The 7208-nt window shown below is 41.8% G+C and overlaps 1 long non-coding RNA gene across 4 annotated transcripts; it reads right to left on the bottom strand.

The window, feature by feature from the left end:
- Positions 1–2894: 2894 nt before the first annotated feature.
- LOC113297321 lies at positions 2895–5239 on the bottom strand. 4 transcript variants are annotated; one of them, XR_003333448.1, is made up of 6 exons: positions 5083–5239; positions 4873–4914; positions 4550–4787; positions 4369–4423; positions 3724–4072; positions 2895–3208 (listed from the first exon to the last, which is right to left on the bottom strand). It is a non-coding gene; the product is annotated as an uncharacterized LOC113297321 (long non-coding RNA). The 4 variants fall into 4 exon arrangements; XR_003333447.1 differs by having other exon boundaries at positions 4369–4787; XR_003333446.1 differs by having other exon boundaries at positions 3724–4423.
- Between the last annotated feature and the right edge of the window lie 1969 nt (positions 5240–7208).

Below are 7208 nucleotides of genomic sequence, written 5' to 3'. Positions count from 1 at the left end.
TCATGTGCTATGTTCCCCCACAGAACCCTTAATATCGGTATGGCATGACGGATTTGTGTTCACTCGCAGCAGAGTAGCACGTATTTCCAAGTACCAAAGTTAAGGCCATTGCACAAAACTCTCAGATAGAAAGCACACTGCACTCTATAAATAAGGAATTTTGTGGCACCACACAAAATCCAATTAATTTTGTGATAACTCACAAAAAACTCATGAACCTGACTAATTTGCAAAATTAGTGTTTTTTGCGCCCTGCGCAGTATATTAGACCCCGTTGGTCAAAATTACACTTAAGCAACCAAGCAATTGATCCACCCCGGATTAATAGGTGCAGAGTCCTGCCCAAGATCAGAAAAAAGAGAGTAGCGGAGCCGCGGAGAAAGAGCAACAATGAGAGGAAGCGTGGCCACACCACAAGCCAGCCGGCGCCACTTGGCCACGCCCCATGTTACCTAACCGCCCCTACTCCTTTGTCGGACAATCAGGTCGCCTTAATCCTGCCACAATCCCACGAATTGTGGCTGGGCCCATACTTGACGGCCCCCTTTCCATCGACCAATCAGGTCGTTTTTAATCCGCCACGGCGCATTGGAAGTGTGGCCACGCCCTTGCTTGTTGGCCCCCTTTTCATCGACCAATCAGGTCGCTCTAAAAGCGCCACACGCATTTAGAATGAGGCCGGCCCCATGTTTCTTGCCGACCCCCCCTTTCCATCGACCAATCAGGTCGCTTTAAACTTTCCACACTTACACCAGAAGTGTGGACACACCCGTGTTTTGGTCGGCCCTCTCTTTCAACCAATCAGGTTGCTCAAAACCTGCCACGGTATTAAAAAAGAGATGTAAAAATTGGCTTCCCAAAAGTTGCGCCAATGCGCTAACTAACATGCCAAACGTGCATGCCCAACATGCCAGACGTGCCACTTTGCCACAAAAGCATGTCGAACGTGACAACATACCATAAATAGTGCACTTACGTGCCAACCCATCTTCTGTCCGTGGCCAACGCCATAACAGACTTCAATGTGGTTAACCTAACCAGAAACACGACCCCGCATGGTCGAAACCCTAATTTCCAGTCGTGGTGCAAATTATGCCACTTCGGGCCCACAACATGCCACGAGCCGTGTGAGACCCAGGAAATCCTAAAAAAGACGCCATATCATTGTCGCCCGTGGTAATCCTTACTCATGTGGCCGTTTCCACATGATGGCCAGGCTATGGTTCCTTTGGCGTGGCTATGGCACCATTTTCACAAAACGCCGATACGCCACGGCTACATGACACGGCCACATGCCACATGCCGCATGCACTAATTAGGGCTTTGGAACTCCAAACCCTAATTAGGAAAAGTTTCTACGCCAACCAAGCCAAGTAACGTTTCCCAGAGCATTGGGATTGATGTGGCAACATGACCAATGTTGCCGGAGCCATATTTGGGTCTAACACCAATATGACAAAACAGTTGCCACGGCTACGCCACTGGCATGCCGCTATGCCATGGCTACGCCAAGCACCACTATGCCAATGGCGTCACTTTGCTATACAACAAGATATGGCCATAAGCAATGGCCATCCTTCCTCATGAGATGCAATCTCAGCCGTTCAAATTCGCCACTGAACTGACAGGCTTGTGGTAAGTTTTAGGCTAACGGACGCTTAAATCTCGTGGCCATGGCTACGCCAGGCGCCACTTATACCACCGTGCCACTGGCATGCACGAGCTACACCGGTCATGTCGCAGCGCCACTGTCATACAACAAAACGCCATTACCAGGCGCCAACAGAAGGTAGCCATAATCAACGGCTACCCTTCCTCATGAGATGCAATCTCAGTCATCCAAGTTTGTCACCGAACTGACGGACTTGTGGCAAGTTTTAGGCGACCATCCAAGACGTGCCTAATAGCATCACATGTTATTTTCCTGCGACAAGACTCTTGACTTTGACTTGCCGCACATAGCAAAGTGCTAAATGTTTTCCACGAAAACACTCGAGATATCAAACACGTCACAAACTGGGGGATATTCATCAGGGTATTGGTCTGGCGGTTTACAGCGTGCGGCGTGCAATACACCCGTTATAAGAAAGTGTCATGAAGTGGGATAATTAGTGGCGGCAAGAAGTAACGTGTGTAAACGGATCCACTTCCTTCATCATGGAAGCATGGGTTTCTGACGGTTATACGTTACTCCACTCTTCCATCACCCAAACGTTCCCACTTCCTACGAGACCAGGGTACGTTTCAATATGACTTCTATAAATAGGCTTCACCTATTCCCACCAAACAACAAGTTTTTGGTTGGCAACAACATAGTATCCAGAATCACCAAGAACTGATAAGCTTTTCACTCGGCAAGCCAGTTTCACTTTCTGATACAAGTCATAAAACAAGCCACATCTTCAGAATTAACCATTCTGGTCTCAACACTCTCTTCGCTTCCCTCCCTAAGACCAACCCTTCTCCTTCACTTTGTGACTGAGGCAAGCTTGGAACGACCATTTCTTGGTTTAGGCCAGGATTGTACATATTGATCTCTCGAATCAAAAGTACTCCCGTGCAGTGCATTGTTTAGGGTTTAGATTTGTTTCTCATCCACACACCCAAAATTACCAAAACCAGCAGAAACATTTTTCACCCACAAACACACTCTGAAGGCATTTTCAGATAAGTCTGATGTCGATCTGAGATTTTGCAAGATTCTGTTGAGTCTCCGGGAGTCTCCTTGATCCGTATCCAATGTTTTCAAGGATTAGCAGTAGATTTTTATGAAAAATAGATTTTGCGCCCGTGCATTGCACGGGCCTAGATATTTTGTATAGGATGTATTTTTTCTAGTGAGTTTCGGGATTAAAAATTTGAAACATGAACATAAAAAATAGGCTATTAAATCATGGAACAAAGAAAAAGCTAAATTATCGCTATTGAGTCATTCTTAACGAAAAGGGGAATATACAAAAGTTTCACACTAATCACTAAAGTAGTCAAGAGAGTCTTCTCTCTATTTTTTTCGTTTAAACATGAAGAAACCTTGTTCCAAATCAATTTGTTGAACAGTCATACGCAAAATTACAGCACATTCCTGATTCTAAGTCGAGGTTCAATCGCAGCTTCCGTTGTTCTTCATGAGTGCAGTAGGCATAACCATGAGTTTGACTATTCTCTATGTTGAATTCCATGTGATTTATAAAGCAGCTAATGCTTGTGCCTGCAATTATTCACAGAAAGAACGTTAATTTTATGATCTTGCAATAGTGATAAAAATGACATAATCAATTAGTAAAAATGAAAACACTTTATACTCCAAAGCTTGTTTATCAAAGCAATGTTTAACTAATGAAAAAGAAAGTCCCAATACCAAAGGCACGAAACATTTTTGTAAACATGGAAATGGTCTTTAACCATTTTAGTTGGCCAGGACGAAGAACATAAGAAAACAAATACAAAAGGAAAACAATAAGATACTAAGATCATAGCTCGGAAAGGGGGAGAAAATAATAAATTGTATTGCAGTTTCAGCCAGCATAAGTGGATTTTTAGTGTGGGCGGTAGATACAGTACAACTACAATATGTTTTGGAAGAAAATTAGCACAAAACCAAGTGATACTGACATGTGAAACTATATTCATAATATGAAAGACTTGAAGAAGTGTATTATCAAAAAGTGTGATAAAAATATAGTGAAAGAAAGAAAAGGGTGCACTTCCATGGCATAAACGAACCTGGCTCCACACTTGCCACTGTGCGGAAAAATGGAGTTGCCAACCCAACCAAATGCAACCATGAGAAGGTCACCACTTCTTCCTCCAGTTAAATGTAGATTTATTGATACTGGTGGTTTGGCATGTATGCGTGGTGTTTATAGACATGGAATCATTTCATCTGATGCGACACAGTTCAATCATCCATATCAACTCTACGTGGTATTTCTATTACTACTTGCAAGCTAGTCCAAAGGATGCAAATAACGAAATGGTTACCATTGAATCTGGTGTGTTTCGAACACACAACCTTCTGACTCGAAGTCAGACACACTACCATTAATGGACCAAACCAAACCATGAAACTTTACTGTAAAAACAAATTAAACATGTCAAAATAAAAAAAATAAAAATGAAGAACCATGTCAAGCAATGAAATTAAACTATGTTCTTTCTGCCACAGCACCATCGTTCCCTTTATATGCATGAAAAATGAATGCATTCTGTCAAGGTTCGTAACTATGTTGTTTAGTATACATAACTTTGATGATTAATATTTTTTTTGCTCCAAAGAATAGCATATATATAGGCATAAAATTCTCAACATTTGATGACATCAAACTGCAGGCTCTGCAACAACAAAATAGTTGTATGTTTCCACCATACCTTAGCGACACCAATATGGTCTTCCTGCTTTCCATATTCGTCTATTATGTATTCTCTGTCGTTGTAGAGGAAGAAAAACTTTACCAAATATAGAATTTAGAAGAATACTATCACCAAAATGAACTACTAAGAAGATGAGTCAAGCCTAGTCCATAAAGTATGAAGAGCATAAGATAATCACCAACTCTTATGTGTCCAATGGACTACCATAGTTCCTTCGGTAGGACATTCCTCTTGCGTCTTAGAATGTATGAGCATAATATTGCATCCTGATTGGACCGGAAATCTTCATCCCAGAAGAAGTGCCTAACCAATTCGGGTGTGGCATCCTCAAAGACAGTGTTACTGCAATAATCTGAAGGGTCGATCTAGCAATCAGAATATACTAACTCCAAAAAAAAATCACCTTATAAAAATCCCTGTGAAACCAAATATCAAAAAAGAAAAAGATAAATGATCAAAATTGTTAGGGTTATTGATTAAGAGAATAAGGTTAGGGTTTACCAATAGGTTTTGGTTATTTATTCTTTTCGGCAAGAATCGTAGCTACAAAAACAAAAACAAAACAAACAATATTAAAACAAAATCAACGATGAAGAATCAGAAAAGATATGAAAACGAAAGAAGAGGAAACCCTTTTTATTAAAAAAAATAAAAGAGCAAACCCCAAGTTTTGAGAACACGAAAAAAGAAGAAACATGATTCTTCTCTTACCAAAGAAGAAAGAACATGGAGATACTACGTTTTTTCCACCGTTTTGGTTCACCATCCGTGGTCAGAGACTAATAGAGGTTATCGGTGAGCAGTTTAGGGGTTAGTATATCTTTTTTGATTTCGAAGAACTGTTTTGAGACGGAAGTCTCAAAGTTAAAACCAAAGATATACAGTATTGCCAAAAGATAAAAGAAGTGGTGTCCAAAATTCGTAATATTAATATTGGTGGTGTGAAAACAAAAGTTTTCTATTGGTGGAAATTAATTCTGGTGGGGCCAGAAGCTCTCAGAATAGAGCTTTGTTCAGCTTTTAACCACGCGAGAGGAAAATCAACTGAAATCATATTATTAATAGATTACTAGGGCGTTTTGTTGTGCAGGAAGAAATCCATGTGATTCGGGACGCACTAGCCTATTCACTAAGGGCAAACTCGAAAGAGAGAAAAGTGCTGGTAGGGATAACTCTCTCGGCTAAACCTGTAATGGATTTACAGAAACTGAATCAATGGAACGTTTTTATGTTCGGATTGGTGGAATCGTATTTCTTCCTAAGAGACCATGATTGATATCTGTAACTGAGTGAACAACCTCCCACCGTGGTCGCCAAAATGTAATTACCTAAAATCTGAAAGAGGTTAGAATTGGGATTCTAAGGTTTCTGAGAGTGAGTTACGGGAGGTTGAGCACGAACAGTTTTCACTTAAACCACGCACAGTGACCGTTCAAAGGCTGCTTCAGTCACAGGGATTGAGGTTTAGGGCTGGTCTTAGGGAGGGAAGCATATGAAGAGAGAGATCAGAGAACAAGTTATTGCTCTGAGAGGTTATGAGAAAGATGATCGTGATAGCTTGGAAAAACAGAGAACCTATTTATAGTTGAATTCTCTAATCTCAGGTCGGTGAAGATAAGGATTGCTTTCCGTGTCGTTCGGAGAAATTCTCCCGTCTCTTCGGGAATAAAGATAAACTAGGTTGAGTTTATATCCTTATTCCTCCGCCTTTACTCTCTTATGCGGTGAAAAATAAGCATGGTATTGCTCACGCGTGTCGTAGACCGCCAGACCAAAACCCTAATTGTTATTCCCCCATTCGTGTGAAGCTGAGTCAGCCTTTGTGAAGATGTGTTGAGAGAGAAATATTCTCTTTAGCCGAGTTGGCCAAGATAGAGAGATATTCTCTGATTTGTGAGAATGACTAGGATGAGTCACGTGAAAAGGCAAGGAATGCCTCAGGAACCGTGTGCAGAGTATGAGAGGAGCTGAGGCTGATCTGCCTCTCTCCATGGCCGGTCAAATATGTCATGTGAAGACCGTATTATTGTTTGTGGGTCCCTTTGTTGAGCATGCGGAGCTCAAGAGAGTTTATCCATGTTTTTGGATAGACATGTATTCATGCTCAATTTACTAGCCGTGAGTGTGTTTGAGAGGTTGAGAAATAGGCTTGAGCACTAGGTAAGGCGTGTGCCTATCATGTGAATCTCTCCGTGATTTTGCGAAGAGATTTGAATCTCTCCGAGATTTTGCAGATGGCTCAAAATATCTCAGTGATTTTGCAGAGAGATTTGAATCTATCCGAGATTTTGCAGACGGATCAAAATCTCTCCGAAGATTTTCTTAACGGATCTGTATCTCTCTATGGTCAGTTGGGACTCGGCCTGGAGAGAGAGAAAAGGCTTTGTACGCCCGATTGATGTCTCTGCAAGACTTTGGCTCACTTGTCTTTGACCAGCGTATCTTGCAGAGATGTGCTAGGAATCAACTGTGTGTTCATATGATGAGCCAACAAGAGCAGTGTATCTCGAAAGGATGTTCTAGGAGTCTGTCGAAAGGGCTCGGAGGTAGAATAACCAGCGTATCTCGCGGGGATGTCCTAGGAGTTATCCGGAAACCTCAGTAAGTCGAGTCAGAGCCTAGAGTAAACATGATCAGTGTATCTCGCCATGATGTACTAGGAATCAGTCCTAGATATCAAATAAGGTGAGTCGTTCTTACAAGAGATATGTATATCTCCGCTATGGGTCATAAGTCCGCTGGGGACGTATTTACGCATCTACATAGCCTACATGACCAGCAACATCTCGTTAAGAACGTATACTAGGAATCATGGCATCACAATCAGCTGCGTCTCG

Source organism: Papaver somniferum, chromosome 7 (genome assembly GCF_003573695.1).
Source record: "Papaver somniferum cultivar HN1 chromosome 7, ASM357369v1, whole genome shotgun sequence".
Lineage (NCBI taxonomy): Eukaryota > Viridiplantae > Streptophyta > Magnoliopsida > Ranunculales > Papaveraceae > Papaver > Papaver somniferum.
This window is presented reverse-complemented; position numbering and strand designations above follow the sequence as displayed.